Raw genomic sequence first — 18,823 nt, 5'->3', positions numbered from 1 at the left:
GTAATACAAACTTTTTATGAATTTGAGTTTTCCCATAGGAAAAAGAAAACTAAAATTTGTGCAGGCAGTTGGTCAAACATATTATTGAAGCCAGACTAAACACTGAGTCTCCCAAATTTTCTGATTTTTTTTTTTCCAGCACTTTATTTGGTGAGTGGGCGGGTTCATCATCTTGTAGGCTAGCTTCATTTTTTTCAGATGGAAAGATAAGTACTAGCTCTCACTGTTAGTTCAGTTTGAGGTATCTTTTGAGGCTTCTAATCCATTCAAAAAGGGGTTGTTTTTTCAAGGTATTTCTAAAGGATTTAGCAATCCTTGAGGCAACTACCACAGATTATCATCAGAATGACCTCAATTCATGGATTTAATATAAATCCTGAACATAGTTAATGAATGATTGCCCTCTTAAGTGGAGATGGATAGACTGCCTGAATTGGCTACTCTGAACTCTTTCTTAGTTTTTGAGACATAAAATCTTTAAAATTTAGTAGCTTAAGAAAAACATTTAGATCATGATTTCAGGAGTCAATGATTTGTGCTGGGCTCATCAAGGTGTGCTTCTGGTTTGAGTCTGGTATACTCATTTGTGTGCAGTCAGTCACTAGTTCAGTTGGGGGTCTATTCATCTAGAATGACCTTGGTCCTCACCCTGGATTCTCATCTAGCTGGCTGGCTTTTTTATCCAGCTAATGGATACTCTTAAAAAAAAAAAAAAAAAAAGAATAAGCTCCAAATCACAAACACTCTTCAGACCTCTGATTACCTCATGTTTGCTAATGTACTATTGGCCAAAGCCAGTTCATGGCCAAATCATAGGAGGAAAAGAGCCATGTGAGCATTTTTACAAACCATCAGAGATTCCCTCACTTTCACAATGTGCTAGAATCTGTTAGGCTGTCTGACTATAAGTTCTAACCTTGCTGTTTTGCATAGGAATGCTTTTCATTTCCTTCATTTCTTATGACAACCTAGTTCTCCAAATCCTATAAATGTCCTTTTCTAACTTCCTTTTGACATGTCCCGTGCTTGTCTTGGGGGTATATTTCCTCTTGCTATCCTAAATTTAAAAATTTTAATTAGTTTGACTAATGTTATGTTTCTTATGGTCCTTGAACAACAGGCTTTATTAGCTTATCTTGAGCCTCTATGAATTGTTAGACTATGTGCTAAATGATAGAATACAAACTTGCATGAGGAATGATCTCTATCCTTGAGAATTGGACAACTTGGCAAGACTATCCTAAAATTTAAATTCTTAATATTTCCTCACAGATGAGATGCTTGTGTAGTACAAAAATGCATGCTTTTATAGCAGTTATTTAGCTCGGAGCCAGAACATTTTTTTTTTTTTTAGGGGACCTGATTCCTTTTCTGTAAAGGAAGGATCCAATAAATAAAATAGAATCAAGGAGCTTTTACTTAAAAAATTGTATTATCATAATGTACCTCTTCCTCCTGGTAGAATAATTTTACCTGAGAATACACAAAAGGAGTTTTCCACTTTTACTGGATCTTCTCCCCAAAGCATTACTAGATCTATACAATGCAGTTTAAAATGTTGAAAGCAGTAAACAGCAGCCAGAAGAAGAAAATTTCATATTTTAAACTTGGAAGTGTCCATCATTTTACACCAAGAACAGCATCTTTAGACATAATAGAGAATATAATGTTTTAAATTCCATATTTATTTGCAGAATATCTGTTTTCTTGAAATAGTCATTATAAACTTCTTGAGTTTCTCACTTCCAAGCAGCCAAAAAGTGCTTACTCTTCCTATTAATGGTTTTTAGCTCTGGATAGTCAAAGCTAATTTCATTTTAATATGAATGGTTCTCCTTAATGGAAGAATCAAGTTATGACAAAAAATTCTTCAAGGTCATATTTTAAATAAAAAGATTTTTGTACCCTTGGTTCCATACACTATGCTATGTTCCTAAGCCCTTGGGAAGTTTTAGCCAACAATCTGGTTTCTATTTCAAATCAGGCAAAACAAAATCCTAGGATAGAAATTCTGTGACTTGACTTGATTTTTCTTAAAATAAGTGTACAAGAAAACAGACATATTCCTGTTAAATATAAAAAATGCAATAATTGATATAGATTCAAAGCGGAGGTAATACTTGATAATATTTCTTGTTTATAAAGACATGTTTCATATCAACATACTTTACATTCAGATACTATATGAAATTAATTACATATTCTAATCAGGAAAAAAAATGCAAAGTAAATGTATAATTTGTTAAATATTGAAAATAAATGCTGTAAGAAGGTTAAAGTAATAGGTATACTAAAAAAAAAAAAATACAGCCCATTCAGCATAAAGTGTGCATCTGCGTGTGTGTGTCAGAATAGCTAGTGGGTAAATCTGACCTGTTACTAGAAATAGCTTGTTTGAAAGCTAATACCAGAGCTTGGTAAAGCTCTTTCCTCAAAGCATAATGCAGATTTATCATGCTTTTCCTGTGGGCCAGATGAAGTGCTGACATAACAATTCATTGCGAAAATCAGTATTTTCAAATCCAAAAGGACAAACTACTTCAGAAACACTTAGCTTCTTTAAAGGCAATTTTCAGAGCTCTTGTTACCCTGGAACTTCGTTCAAACTATATCCTCCTTTAAGAGGGCATTATAAATAGATCTATCCCATGACCTTCAGTTTCATCCCCTCCAGCATTTGTAGCTTATTAAAGAGAAAAAAATCTTTTTTGCTGAAAATTATATACATGTGTACTATATCTACATTATTATAATTTTTAATTAGCTGTCTGGAGTTTCTTTGCATATGACCTCTTTTTGGAAAAAAAACACACACGAACACTGGTCTCTGTGTCCCTAGGAGCAAGTGAGCTTGTTTCAAAAGTTTACACACACACACACACACACACACACACATGCACGCGCAACTTTAAAATTATTCCCTTTGACATTGCCCTAGGCGAGGCCAGCAGTCCATTACCCTACACTAAAGTAACTGATTTCTACTTCTTTCTTGCCTTCACCGGAAGTTTAATTACTGTCTTGATTTCTCTAAACCCAGTATTATATATTCTCATCAAAGTCTTGTCCAATAAAGTTATTTTCATACAAATAAGTCATGACGTTATACTGTTGTTCAGAAACATTTGCTAATGTAGCTATAGTTTCTTATTCTTTAACTTGGCATTCAAAAGCCTTCATTATTCCTGCATGTATCTCCTGAAAAGCAGTATTGTCCTGTTTTGGATCGCTCAAGATCTGGAGCCTGGCTGGCTATACCAAGGCACAACTCTTGACACTTTTTGGTGAGATTTTGGGTAAATTATTATATAGTCCTGAGCCTGAGTTTCTCCATCCAAAATAAGAATAACAACTTCATTTTCCCTGTAGAATTGTAATAAAGAAATGAGTCGATATAGGTAAAACACTTAAATGAAGCCCAAGACATAAAAAATGCTATTTATGTATATAATCCTGCTTTTATATACTGTATAAATTTAATCATTCTGTTCTTTTTGCTGTATTTTATTATACTCTGTTTTCTCCTGAATTTGGATATTAATTTAAATCTAACTCTGCAAGCTCCTGTAATATCTTTACATCTATGTTCTGTACCACATATAGTTAGGTATAGTTTTAATGTAAGTACTCCAAGTAATGAAAACCAGAAAGACATGCAGTAAATACTGGGAAAACTACACCTGTTGGTTTTCCAGTGGTGATGATGGTAGATAACAAGAGGATACTACTATTTATAATGGTTATAAATAACTTTATTTACTTTTTTGAAAAATTCTTTGAAAATGTTACACGTTCATAGAAATAACATGCTAAATTATTAAGAAATATAAAAAAGACTAAAATGTGTAAGGAAAAAAGACTTGAGAAACTGTACAAGAAAGATTGAGAAAGAAAAGTCAAAAAATATAACACTAAAAAAAAAAGAACAAAGAAGAATTATAGCAAATGAGTCATGCCTAGTCATGTAAAAGGTAATGATTAGCAAGATACAATCAGCTTGAAAAAATCCAACTTCAGAAATATTATATTTTTGAGTATTATAAAACAAGTCATTAAGAGTAAAAGGTAAGAAACTAATTCAACAATACTTCATTGGTAAATAATAGTATGTGATATGCTAGGAACTTACCACTCTTTATAGGAATGCATTGTAACATTTATCATTTGAAAATGTCTGTTTTAGCTATGGCTCCTTGAGTATTGCATCTAGGAATTTGTTGTTAATATGAGGACTTAATAAAAATTTGTCCAAATGAATTTCATTTTAGCTTTTCGAATACCATAAAACTATAAAACTAGAAAATAGATATTTGAAAAAAAAGTGAACCCCTTTCATTCGAGAACTCTTTGTACTCAAAATCAGCACCCGTTTAAAAACAAATTGAAAAAAAATGTTTTAGAAAGTTCTCTAACATTTAGCTGACTCTACAACTTCCTATATATCAAAATATTTAGGCACTTTTGGGCTTTGCTATTAACGTTAACCTAAATAGCCACATCACATCGTTTCTTAAAATGTGACTAAAGTTTTCCTGCAATTAGACAAAATCTAAATTTCTTAAGTTTTTTATAATGTCCTAAATATTAATAAACATAATAACCTCCAATAGGGCAATCTATTTAATCTTTTTTGAAGCAGGAAGAGACCAAAATTTCCCTGGATCGAGATAACATCTTTTTATTTTTTATTTTTTAATTATTTTTTGAAATTTTGGCTAATTTTTTTCCACATTAAAGAATAGTTGGCATATATTAGTTTTGTTCAACATACTGATTTGATATTTATTTATCTTAGAATGTGCTCTGCACATAGAGTCTAGTAAACATTTGTCACCATGCAGAGTTATCGCAATATTATAGACTGTATTCTCCTTCAGCTTTTGTACTCTTCCTTCCCACCCACCCTCTGGCAGCCATCAGTTCTTTGTATCTGAGTTTGTTTTTGTTTTGTTTGTTCATTTGATTTGAGTTTTTAAAATCTGCATATAAGAGTAATCACGCAGTGTTTATCTTTCTGTGTCTGATTTATTTCATGATTTTGATGTCTTACCGCCATTGTATAAGAAAGCCAAATTTCTCCAAGGAGGTGGGTCTTTAATTCTTCCTTTAGTCTAATTTTCCAATTTTTTAAGGCAGTTTTCTATTGTCAAATCTCGATGGATATACGATAAAACTGTTATTTTTGATGAATGCTACAATGGGGCACAAACCTTGTCATTGTGTTAATCTACACACATTTTCTTTTTCATCCTTTCTTCTTTGAAATTCAGAAACATATTTCAGGTATCACGATATTTCCAAACTGTCCTGAGAGACCGATGTTCTTATTGTCAGTCCTTTCTGAAAGGGAAAAAGGAAATTCAATGTGAAAAGCTTTGCTAGCCGAGTGCTTTTATTTTGTCTCATATGTAGCAGAACATTAAATCTATCATTTCTAAGACTGTTCTGAGAATCTTATAATTGCAGCACTTAGATTTAAGAGACATAATTTATCATCATTCTGTTTGCTGTAATATTTCAGTCAAATTTAAAAGTACTTTTCTAATTTCATTTTGAAGGTTATGTTGACCTTTCCATAATGTTGACTAAATAATCTAAGTTCTTCTTTCAGTTGGTAAATCTGGTCTATATACAAAAAGTGTATTTTACTTTTTATATATTTACATGTTTATAGAATGTTTATTATTCCTTTCAGCATGATGCACAACCATGAAAAGAATAATCACTTCCCATAGCCCTTTTTTCTATAATATTTATTGGTAACTCAAAACATTTTAGAGGATAAAAAAGCTAGACTTTATTAGACTGATGTTATTTGTAACTGTCTAAGTAAATGTTTAGTTGTATGTATGGAATGTGTCATACGGCTTTACACAAGCTAACTTCTGATGGAAAGATTCATAAACAAATATTTGTTTCCACATGTAGTTAACATTGCATTTTTATTGTTGTATTACATCATAGACTCAGATATTCTTGATATTACTGATAGGCTAGTTCCTTTCTAAGCAGAAAAACATAGATATGTGTAGTCCTATTGTATATTTCTTTTATGTATATTTATGCATTTTACCTGTATTTAAAATGATGTGCCTTATTAGCAAATTCAAATAATATCTACCCCAGTGGATTAAAAATAACACGTACACCAAGTAATTGCTGCCAAATCTGTTTATCTACTCGTATTGTTTACCAATCCTTTTCATTTTTACTCCAACTTTCAGCATCCTCATTATACCCCTTTTAGTTTTAGTTCACACTAGGTGAATAATTCCCTCCTCTGCCTCTTTATGTATCCTGTATCTATTTAAGAACCCTTAAAATTAACTCTGATCATGCGATTAACTGTTCAGAGCCTATGAATAACATTCATCAATGCCTGTCATTTAAGGAATTACATATTCTATCACCATCCAATGTCACAAAATTATATTTGTTTTCTATATATTCTCTATACAAGACCTAATTAAACTAATGGTATCAAAGTGCTTATTACCTGTACTGTAGGAGATAAAATGCCTTTATCAGAATATAAATCAAAATACTTTATAAAACAATTTAATTATGCTTCTCTTACATTTTAATAGCAAGACTTTCTTGATAAAAGAAGCAGTGCCTTGATTTCCATGCTGGAACAAACTCCTTATATCTTCATTCTGTTTACAAACAATTCTTAGGCCAGCACTACTCAATGGATAATACTTTTATTTACTTTGCTGATACTTTAGAGAGCACATAGCTACCTGTGACTTCTCTAATCTACCTAGGAAAATTCTACCTGTATAATTTAGCTTATGCTACTTTTTTTTTGCACAAGAAGGATTTACTCTTTCGGTCATAATTCATAACAGATCTAAAATGCCATTAAGAATTCTTATTCCCTTATTGAGTAATTTACTCATTCTAAATTTCACTGTTTCTCTAATGTTTTCCAGGAACACTACTAAATTTAGGAGATATAGAAATAATTACTATATTTCTCTGCTTAAAACATGCCATTTGTTTATATCTCCAAGATTGGAATGAGTCTTAAATTTATGAAACCTTAAAATGACTGTTAGCCAAGAGAAAAATAGTTTTCATTGCCTGGGTGTGCAAATATGTAGTTGTTATTTAGGGCATGACTGGACAATTATTTTGATATAATAAATATTCCACACAAGGATCATTCGAGTAAGGAATATTAGTGTTTATTATTTTATAAAGCAATGTCTGTCGATAGTTTTTATAATATCAAGAAAGTGGCAGGATGAATGTGTGGAGCTTAGAGTAAGTTTCCAGGATAAATGTGGAACACTTTTAAGAAATGTATGAACCACCACTTTACTTCACAGAAGACTATATTTTGTGATAGAGCATGGACATAAACGATGTTGATTTGAAAAGTGATTAAAATTATATCTTTGAATGTAAATACATTTTAGGAAATCCATAATTTTATATCACGTGTACTTTTCTTTGAATACAATTAAACACTAACTGTATGCCAGAAACTATTAAAAATGATTTACGTAATTTAACAGCTTAGTACCTTTACCATAACCCTGTAAGAGTTATAGATAGGCATTGTGGGGGGGAAAAAATGTGTGTATGAGGTTCTCAGAACAATGCCGACCCCATATCAATTACTATATTATTACAATTATTTCCAATTTAAGAGGTGAGGCATCTGAAAAAGTAAGGTTAATTAACTCCTTAAACCACAGCTAGCACATGGAAAACCTGGGATTACAGCCCAAAGATTCTAATTTTTAATTGCCATCCTTCACTGCCTGTTCGACTAGTGAGTCACACAGATGTCAATGACTTCCTGTGCAGGAGAGGATGGAGAACTTAACAAACATGTTCAATGAAACATGTAAAGTACAGTGGAATTTAACCATTTTGATAGAGGTATGTAGAACATGCTGTTACAACTCTGAGAAGCATCACCTTTACCAGACTTTGGTAAATACTAGGAAAAGCTTCCAGTTGGAAAGATTGCTTACTTCAAGCTTCAAACATTCATCCTGGCACTTTTTTGATATTATCATAAAAACTATCAATAGAAATCGTCTTAGAAAATCATACTAAAATTCCTTACTCTAATGATCCTTGTGTGGAATATTTATTATATCAAAATATTATAATTGTCCAGTCATACCCTAAATAACAACTACATATTTGCATACCCAGGTAATGAAAACTATTTTTCTCCTGGCTAATAGTCATTTTAAGGTTTCATAAATTTAAGAACCAGGAATAAAAGTTAGATAAAAGCTGGCTGGTGAAAATAATGAAAGAGATTATCTCAAGTTAGTGATTCTATAACATTCTGCCACTTTCTTACCTCATTTTAACTGCTTTACCCTCAAAAATACCAGATAAGCCCTCGCCGCAATGCCTTTGCACTTAATGTTCTCTCCTCCTAGAAGGCTCTTCCCCGAAATAGCTACATGGGTTAATCCTTGACCCGTTTCAGATGTTTAAGTCTCATTTCTGAGTCTTTCTCTGGCCGATCTATTAAAAATTGCAACTCACAACACAACAATGATGCTTCTTATTCCTTCCCTCTTCCTCTTAGTATGTAGTTTCCTTTAGTTTTTTTTCTTTTTTAATTTTATTATTAGTTTCAAGTATACAGTACATTGGTTAGACATTATATAGTTTATGAAATGATCCCCAATTGCTCTTTCTGTCCTCTGGTTCTCCACCTAGCCATCACATTACTGCTGACTGCATTCCCTATGTTATGCTCCCCATCCCTATAATCATCTATCAACTACTGATTTGTACTTCTTTAACCCTTCACCCCTTTCTCCCAGCCCCCCAACTGCCTCTCTGGCTGTCACTAGATTGTCCTCAATATTTGTTAGTCTGTTTTCGATTAGTTTGTTCTTTTTGTTCCTTAGATTACATATATAAGTGAAATCATATGGCATTTACCTGTCTCTGACTTATTTAATTCAACACAGTAACCTCTAGGTCCATCTGGGTCTTTGAGAATGGTAGAATTTCATTTTTTATATGTATAATATTGCATCGTGTGTGTGCGTATATATATATATATATATATATATATATATATATATATATATATATACGCACACACACAATGATTTATATATATATAAATCATAACTTCTTTATCCAGTTGTCTGTTGATGGGCATTTAGGTTGCTTCCATATCTTGGCTATTGTAATTAGTGCTGCCATGAACATAGGAATACATATTTATGAATTATTGGTTTGGTTTTCTTTGGCAAAATACCCAGAAGTGCAATTGCTGGGTCAAAAGGTAGATCCATTTTTAATTTTTTGAGGAACTTCCTCACTGCTTTTCGCAGTGGCTGTACCAATTTACAATTCCACCAACAGTGTATGAGTGTTCCCGTTTTTCCTCATCCTGACTAACACGTGTTGTTCTTTGATACATTGACAGCCAATAGACATATGAAAAATGTTCAAGGTCACTAATCATCAGAGAAATGCAAAAACCACAATGAGATATCACCTCACACCTGTCAGAATAGTTTCCTTTAGTTTTATGTTAGCCTCATCTACTAAAATGTAAAAGAAACAGGGCAGAAATTCCATTTCACTACAGTACACAATACATGATGGTTCCATATTGCTTGATAATAGGATACTTATCAGAAGGCTATGTGTACGTGTGTGTGTGTGTGTGTGCGCGCATTAGGTGTAGATCAGGATAATTTTAGTCAGGCAGAGACCATGGCAAGGTATTCTATACTAAAGTGTTTGGGCTTGATTGTTTTGATGATGAGAAGAAATGAAGGATTTTAATTATAGTAGCAACATCATTCACATTTTTATATTAGAAATATGCCTTTGAAGCTATTTGGAGAATAAATTGGAGTATAAAGAGAAGGCTTGGACACCAGTTGGGTAATTACTGATATAATCTAGGCCATTAAGTTGTAACAGTTAATGAGAACTATTGAATTGAGGCATTAGATATCCCTTATGATCTTAGTTAAAACTGGCTTCTGATATTGCGCAATAAAGGGCTATATTAGAGAAGTGGATATAATTTTTTACCTTTATCTAATATCCTATTCTAAAAAGTTTACCCATCTTACGTTTAAGTGACTTGGTTGAAGAACTCTCACTAATCAAACTGCTTATGAGTAATTAAATTTCAAGAATGTGTAAATAGGTCTCATAATATTTAACTTTTGACTGCTAAGAGTATCCTATTAAAATTGTTGTATATATGGTAGCCGCATGCTTGAACTTCCAACTGATATTCTATCATCCAAGTTTCCTCATAACAGTCTTTTACTGTTTATCTGATTTCTAGAATCATTAAGTTTTATCAAATAGAATAAAGGTAACCTTTTTTTCTCCTAAAGAAGCAAGTACTGTGCTTTAACTCATTTGTATTTGTAGTTTTGAACTTTCCAGATTTGTTTGCTTAATATAATTCATGTATAAATGTAATTACCCAAAACATCTTCTAGTGTTTTCTTAGCAGAGAACATTAATGATTCATTAGTTGTTTTTGTTTGTTTGTTTTGTTTTGTTTTTGTAGGCAATGAGTTACTAAAATTTAGTGGGGGAAAAAAGTAGACACTATTGTTTTAGAGAGTAATGTGTTGTATATTTGAGATAGGGCATTAAATGTTTTATACTGCTTGCCAGTGTTGTCATGTTTTCATTAGTAAATTTGAACTTTTATAAAAATCTTTTGCCTGTCCACTTCATGCGGATACTTATATAATTTAAGAATTTCTTGAAGAACATTAATGTTTCATTTTCTTCCATGAAATGTGAGTAATTAAATGATCTACAGCTGGAGCCTGTGGCATTGACGCAGGGCTAGGCCAGTGAATCAACGGAATATGATAGAAAGCAAAGAAACACATCTGTACACATGTAGGAGCTTGGTATTAGAAAGCAGTGCAAAATGAAGACTATTTGATGATGCTTATGATAGAATTGGCAATCGAGATAAAACAACTTGCTTTCTTCCTCCTTGTTTATTTCTAAAAATAATTCTACTGCCTATGTATATAATATAAATGGTACATAGTATTTTACAATTTATGTAGATAACATCAGAGTGGTAAGGAAGCAGTTCTCCAAGATTGATTCCTTGTTAGCTTGGCTCCTAGGAATGGAATAGGTGCATAGAAACAAGCTATAGCACAGTGTTAAAGCAATCAGCACTAGTTGACTACAAAGCTTAAATAACAGCCCTTTCCTAGACTAGGCCCATTGCAAGGGTGGGGTGAGGGGCAGACTCTGTTTCTACTGATGCTGAGTTGGCAGTTTGGGGCTAGAGCCAAGGTTCTGCATATTTATTAACCCTGATGACACCAAAGGGAGAGTCAGTTTTCCCTAAACATGCAGCTTTGAAGCCCCACAGTCAAATGCTGGGGTCTCTTTCTAGGTTCTTCTAAGAGTGATATCAGGCTCTGCCAAATATCTGTGCAGTGTCTCAAAGGATGCTATCCAATGGGGAGTTTATATTCTTGCTGTCGATACTGCCTCTGAGGTTTCTTCAGTCCAGGCTGTTCTAGCAAGCCTGGGCCCAGGACTGCAAGGGCATCTGCCCCTGCTGACACGACACATGCTATACCTAGGTAATCAAAGGATTCATCATTTACCTTCTGTATGTCACACCGGAAAGGTATAATTAAAAGGAAATTTTTGTAAAAGTCATAATGGAGAAGAATATGTGTTTTTATGCAAGAAGATGAGGGCAAATAGAGTTACACAAAGGAAAGTTAGTTATCTAGGCATATTTTTAAAGTAAAAATATATAGGAAATAGTTCTTCAGATAAAATGGAAATATATCTTATTACGGCATGATGTAGGGAAACATTTTACATGTATAAATTGGTAGAATTGCTTTAAGATAAAGCATAAATTTTAGAAAGCTAAATTAGCCTTGTATTAGTTATGCTAGTAACTTTTAATCAGGCATCCTGATATTTAACCTCCAAATATATAAAAGACAAAATGAGTGAGGAAAAAAAAATTACGGAATCACAGAGATGAATCAACCAGTCACTCTTTATGCTAGTGTCCAACAGTAAGCTGGAAAAGACATTATTTTGTACCAATACGTTTAGTTTAGCATTTCCCCGTTATCTGCGGGGGAATCTGTTCCAAGATGCACAGCGGATGACTGAAACTGAGGATAGTATTGAACTCTAGATAAATTGTCTTTTTCTATCCATACATATACTTGATGGCTTCTCTTTGGCATATCCAGACTGCCAGCATCCCTACACTTGAGCTTTGGGGATGTTAAAAAGAAAAATACAGACTACTTGAAAACAAGGATCAGATACTATGACAGTTGACTTGATAACCAAAGGTGGCTACTAAGTGACTAACAGGTGGGTAATGTATGCAGCAGGGACACGCTGGGCAAAAGGCATGGTTCATGTCACAGGTGGGACAGTGGGATGGCTTGAGATTTCATCATACTATTCAGAATGGTGTACAATTTATAACTTACAAATTGTTTATTTCTGGAATTTTCTGTAAGTTTTCAGACTGCAGTTGACTGCAGGTACCTGAAACTACAGAAGGGGAAACTGAATAAGGGGGCTACTGTCCTTAGGGAATTTCCCATCTCTTTATATATCTATATGAGAGAATTATGTGGAAATAGAATTCCATTATTATAAATATTTTCCTCTCAAATTCCACCATATCTGTTATTTTTCGTCCAAATCTTCCCCTCTCTGTTGGTCAGCCAGGTATTATCAAGACCCAGTTGTGTACCTGTAGTTAGTTATCATTTGACAAATGGTACAAAGCTGGGATAGAATGGAAAATGCCATCTTTAGAAATGTATTCTCACTTGGAAAATTCACATGCTTTATGTGCCCTGTCCCAACAATGCTCATATTAATCTCATAATGCAAAAATGTCTAATTAGAACCAATTTGATAAGCAGCTAGTTATCTGCATTAAACATATGTGTTACTATTCATTGTACAAGTAAACCTATTATTTCCCAGAGAAATCAGAGTCATTAGATCAGAAAGGCTTACTGAAATAGAACTCTGCTAAGCAAAATTAAGCATTTCTATTTTAGCAGAAAACATATCATTTCAAAGTAAATGACACATTAATAGACATAATTAGCACTATAAAGTGTTCAAGAGTCTTGAGAAAATTAATATGAGTATTAAATTTGAATGTGGTAGATTGCTTCAGAGGCCATCTACATATTCTATTATGAACAGGTTTTAAGCATATTAATGCTTTAAACAGGCTTATGAAGTAACATATTCTTTGAAGCAAGAAACTAGAAAATGAATATGAGAATTGACTCAAGTTATCAGATTCTTTACTAAGCTTCTTTTTTTTTTTTTGTCTTAGTGATAAATTACTGAGTTATAACACCAGAAAAAAAAAAAATCCTCATCCTGAGTTAATAATACCTTGTTGCTCCTCAATTTCCTGGGTACCCATGTTTTTGGTATTGTGCAGGGATTTCAACGGAATGAGAAAATTTTGATAATAACTGAAATTCTTATTGTTCATACCTCCACTGACATTTAATTGGTACTATTTTAGCATCTTAATTGCTTCATAAAATAACTATCTTAAGCAATTTATCTTCCTTATAAGCCTTAGAATACTATTTCATTTTCAAACAATGCAATTATTGTCCATGAGGCTTTCAAGATAAAGTTGAAACTCATTAGACAAGTTAGCACCTAAGATATTCCAGGATCACTGTCTTGTCTTCTGTCTTTCAAGTGTTCAAGCCTCATGCATTTCAGTTTTGCTGAAATTCTTATAGATTAAGTGATGGTGTTTGCTATCTCTCTGCCTTGCCGTTTCGTCTACATTTGATTTTCTTTTGCTCACCCTAAAAGATCCAACTCAATTTTTTTTTCCTCAACTCAAGAGTTCATTCGATGCTATTTCCTTGCTCCCATTTTACTCCCTGCTTGTTATGACACTTATCACACTGATTAATTCCTGATTTACATATTTGTCTCCACCTCTGATTTCAAAATCTCTCAAGACCAAGTAGAAGCTTATCTAATTTTGTATTCTCAATACGTAACAGGGTTTTGTGCTTGATGTAGGTATGCTGAATTTTTAAAAATAATAGCTAAGTCAATAGTAGATGAATTATATACGAATGGCAAATATCACAAAGGAGAGCAAGGCCATAGAGTACTGATCCTAATTCTCACCTAATATGAAATAACGATGCAGTTCACATAAATATATGGCTTATTAGTTGACTTATTTGTTATTCATTCAGTAAACATTTACTGAGGGCAGGTTATGTGTTTGAAACAACCAGATACCGATTTTTCAACACTACCCTATCAGGTAAATAATGAAAAAATTAAATCATATATATACAAAGTTCGAATAAATGAAATTTCATATGGCTGAACTGTATGTTGTCAATACAGATTATAATGTACCAGTAATATATTAGTAGTAAAAGATTTACTAGGAAAAAGTGATCAAACTGGCCTCATGTATCTCCATCAGGAGATCCCACTGAGTCAATTGCTTTGTGTATTGTTTTACCATTTCCCTGGAGGTCTTGTACGCATCTTTCAGAATGTACAGCAATCCTTGCTGTAAGCTGTCCTTAAACTTTTCATCAGGTAGTTTTGTTCATTTGTTTTATCCTTCCTCAACTTAATTCTTCATTCAGTCTAGCAGAAATTCTATATCCTTTTCTTAAAGAACCTGATACCTCACCTGAATAAATGCTTTAAATTACATATGTTGATAGAATAAGCAGCTCACTTATGGAGTCAGTGCTGGTAAACAGTGGGTATTGAAAGATAACACTATGATCTAGGGTAAGTCAATTAATGTCTCCAAGCCTCAGTTCATTCTTCTGTAAAATAGAGGGAAGTGTATCTACTGCATAAGATGTTTGGTGGATTAAATGAGTTAATACATAGAAAGCTCTTACAATTGCTGGCATATAGTAAATGCTTCATAAGAGTAACTAATACCATATACTCACATACCATTTACATATTTATATATAGGAATGGGTGAAGAACGAAGTAGGGTTATAGAAGAAGCAGAGACCTAGAAACATACTTCCTAGAATTATGGTAAAATATCCTGGAGTTAGCTATCCATTCACTTCAAAATAATCATGCTATAAAGATAGAATATTCATTAAATTTGATCTTTAAATTTAGTACTTAATCTCGTTTCACTAGAAATTTAAGTTTTAAACAATTAGAAAAATGGATGACTTAAATTTTCAAATAAGATTTTCAACAAGTGTAATAAAATTTTATAATTATAAAAATGGGAAAATAAAAATGTTTTCAGTATTCTGTGTTAATCTAGAAATCAACATCCCCATTTTTTAAATTATTTTTTAAAAGATCAAAGTAGTCAGGGATGGCAGGGGTAGATTATTAACACAAAATCTGTTTTTGGAACATAGGCAGTTAAATTTGGTCATTAAAGTTTTGACATGCACAGACTGAAAAAAATCAAATTTATGCAGTTAAAGTATTTCTCTTAAAAGGAGTAAATCAAGAAAAACATATATGAAACAAATGTACTAAAAACTTGGGCCATTTTTATCTTGTTCTATTTTCCAAATATTGTGGCTATTATGAAATCCCCCAAGAAAGAAAAAATGGAACATTTCTATGGAAAATGTCAAAATTCTTTTTTGAAAACAAAGGGATGAAGAGATTTTATATCAGGCCACTTAATAAAGCCAGATCTGTAACACAGATCATTAATTATTTCTCCTCATGTCCTTCCCAGGTTTGGTAAAATTATTTTACTTAAAACTAAATTGTGTCCTTATCTGACCCTTTTCACCCAAATACAAATTAAACTTTCCTCCCTCCATCAATCACTGAAATTATTCTAGTACTTTTCTGCAGAAATCAAATCTGAATGACTTGTATCCTAATATGACTAGAATTTACTGATGTTATGGTAAATGCCAAATCAATGGTAAGAATATTGTGAAATAATGCCATTCTCAAAAAATCAATTATAACCACTAATAATTGGAGTTTCTTTATTGTCACTTTTATTTACTACTTGTTCTAAAATATCAAGCATTTTATCTATTAAAATTTAACTTTAAAAAAATCGAAATGCATCACACATTACTCAGTTTGTCAAACCAGAGAATTTCAGTATTGGGACATATAGGATATTCTCTTCAGGAAAGTTTTTACTTTAAAATCTTTTATTTCCTAACTAATATCCAAAAGAACATTCCCCAAGAGTGAAGCAGAAAAATAATATTAAAGAGGTTATACTCAATGTAACTGGGGATAGAATTGATATTTAAACCAGATTGGTCTGTTTAGGTTCTTTATTTACATGTCCCCACTTGATAAGGAAAAGTCTATTTCTTAAGAGACTTTTTAAAGCTGTTTTAGGTTCATAGGAAATAGATTTTATACTAATTTTCAAATTGTACGTATGTATAAAGCTATTAATTTCATTATGGTTGAGACAGAAAAATGTCAGAGTCATAAAGCCAAGTCCAGGATGAATAGATTAAAACATCAAAACATCTTACCGGTAACAAATAATCATGTTTCTAAGTTTAAAAATGAAAGAGGTTACATATAAAGTGATTTATAAAAACATTTCTTGGTAAACTCTATTCTGCATATATATATTTCTTTTTAATAACAGTAATTTTCTCTCTTTTCCAAACCTATTGACTTTTCTTGTAAAAAGTTTCCGTATGATATTAAGAAAAACAGGAAATATCTTATTCTTTCAATGAATGAAAAAATACGAGGTGACAGCTAAAATACATTGTTCATCAACATTTAACAATTCACTACAGGACATATGGAATTCAAGGAAATACTTTTTAAAATTATTACAATCTTCCTTGAATACCAGGAAAACCTTTTAGCAAATGCCACTAGTGTTGTCAAGTGACATTTACAATAAAAATCACCTAATATTTATACTATGTATTTAAAAAGTTGAACATTATAACCTAGTTACTTTCACTATTTCTCTGTTTCATAAGCTTGGTAATCCGTTGTATTTTAGAAAGCTGGAATTTTACTTGTGACATGAAAGTTTATTTCTGTGGAGCAATCAATAAAATACTTTGCAAAGATATTTTACATATAATCATTAGAATATGCTGGACTTATTTTGTAGTAGCAAAGTTATAATAGTTATTAAAAAGTAATTCATAGCATATTTATTCTGCAAACACATTATCTTTAATTGACAACATGATGCTTGTTCAAGATATTAATAGGACATCTATTATGCAAAACTTAACTGTTTTTATACTAGCTGCTGCTTCATAGACATATACAAATTATTAGAAAATATGATTTAAAAAGGAAATCTTTGAGGAAGTAGTTGCTTTACACTCTATCTGGAGAAAATAAAATTAGAAACAAATAGGAATTTTAAATTGAAATGGGAATAGATAAGACAGAGCAAGAACACATGCACATAAAAGAATTGTGTAACCCCCCCCCCCCCCAGCAAAAGTTTTACTACTAAAAAATCAAACAAACACATTTCTTTTGGTTGGAACAGTGTTAGTCACCTACATTTGTTTTTCTCTGCTCTATTTTTCCCAGAAATTTGATCTGTTGATTTCTCCACCTAAAATTTCAGTCTAGTTTTGTTTGTTTTTTACCCAATCCTGACTAGGCAAATAGAGTATAAACAACTATATCTACTAATCTAATGAAACTCAGAATTTTTAGGCTTCATTTCCAAATTCGGAACTCAGGCATACTGTGACAATAACAGAGTAACAATTCCTTTATCGCTTTTAAAGTTGTCCCTGACACCAGTATGTTTACAAGGTCTCTTTCTAAGGGCCACAGCTCTAGTTTTCTACCAACACCATCTCCTCTTTTTAGACTCTAACACTCTGTCCCTATGTTGGGTCAGCTCCTACGGCTGCATTTCATTTATTACTGCAACATACACTATACACTCTACAGAATAAAGCACTAAAATGAATATCAGACCATCAGCCAAGACTCAGATTTTTTTCTTACCTTTCTCCTGGACAAGAGATATGATTCTTTCACTCACAGATAAGAAGCCTTTGTCGTCCTGCTCTCTGGATTCTCTAACACAGTGCTCCATTCACCTGAATGATTATGTGCTATGATGTGATGTTACCGTGGTGTTATTGATTTGGAGAGAAAAGGATTGTGGAAAAATAATAAATATCACTATGCCTGGGTATCCTGGCACTATCCTGGGTATGACATCTTTCCCCAGGGAGATGATGAAAGAGAAGGGATTTTTCTAAGGGGAAAAAAATGTTGAATCAACTTTTTGTCTTTCTGAATATGTGTAACCTCTAAGATAAACAAGTCAAGATTCTTGGTAAAGTAGTGAAATATGTAGATATGGATCTCATAACAGTAATCTGAGATGATTGATTTTTTTAAATTAGCTCATAGTAGAGATAGAAGTTATAGGAGCATATTAAGCCGCATAGCAAAGGTTGTTTGAGTTTAACATCATCATATGCATTTTGTTGTCATCAGCATAGAAGTAGCATCTAAAATCTCCCAAGTGGTCAATGCTCTGAAGTTGTATTGATGACTATTTCTGCACAACAAATCGCCCCCTAAATTAGTGGCTTAAGACAACAAATGTTTGTTTAGCACACAATTCTTTTTGTTAATAATCTGGACTGGTTTCAGCTGACCAGCTGCCGGATTCGCTAGAGGCCAGTTAGGCTGCCCTAGTCTCATCTATGATGGCTTTTCTCTCCTCTGTGTGGTTTGTCAACCTCTGGAAGGTTAGTCTGGGTATGAACAATGTAGATGGAAGCAGAAGAATGGGCAGCCTGTTGAAGCCTCTATTTGGAATTGT

General features: G+C 32.6%; 1 long non-coding RNA gene across 2 annotated transcripts in view; it reads right to left on the bottom strand.

Moving 5' to 3' along the window:
- Window positions 1-3,977: 3,977 nt before the first annotated feature.
- LOC107504135 overlaps window positions 3,978-18,823 on the bottom strand; it is a 158,830-nt gene continuing 143,984 nt past the window's right edge. For both annotated transcript variants that reach the window (XR_004953057.1, XR_004953058.1), the window contains one exon: window positions 3,978-5,340. This is a non-coding gene — a long non-coding RNA (uncharacterized LOC107504135). The remainder of the gene's footprint in view (window positions 5,341-18,823) is intronic.

This window comes from Rousettus aegyptiacus, unplaced genomic scaffold, assembly GCF_014176215.1.
Source record: "Rousettus aegyptiacus isolate mRouAeg1 unplaced genomic scaffold, mRouAeg1.p scaffold_m13_p_10, whole genome shotgun sequence".
NCBI lineage: Eukaryota > Metazoa > Chordata > Mammalia > Chiroptera > Pteropodidae > Rousettus > Rousettus aegyptiacus.
Note: the sequence above shows the minus strand (reverse complement) of the source record. Positions and strands in the feature narration are given on the sequence as shown.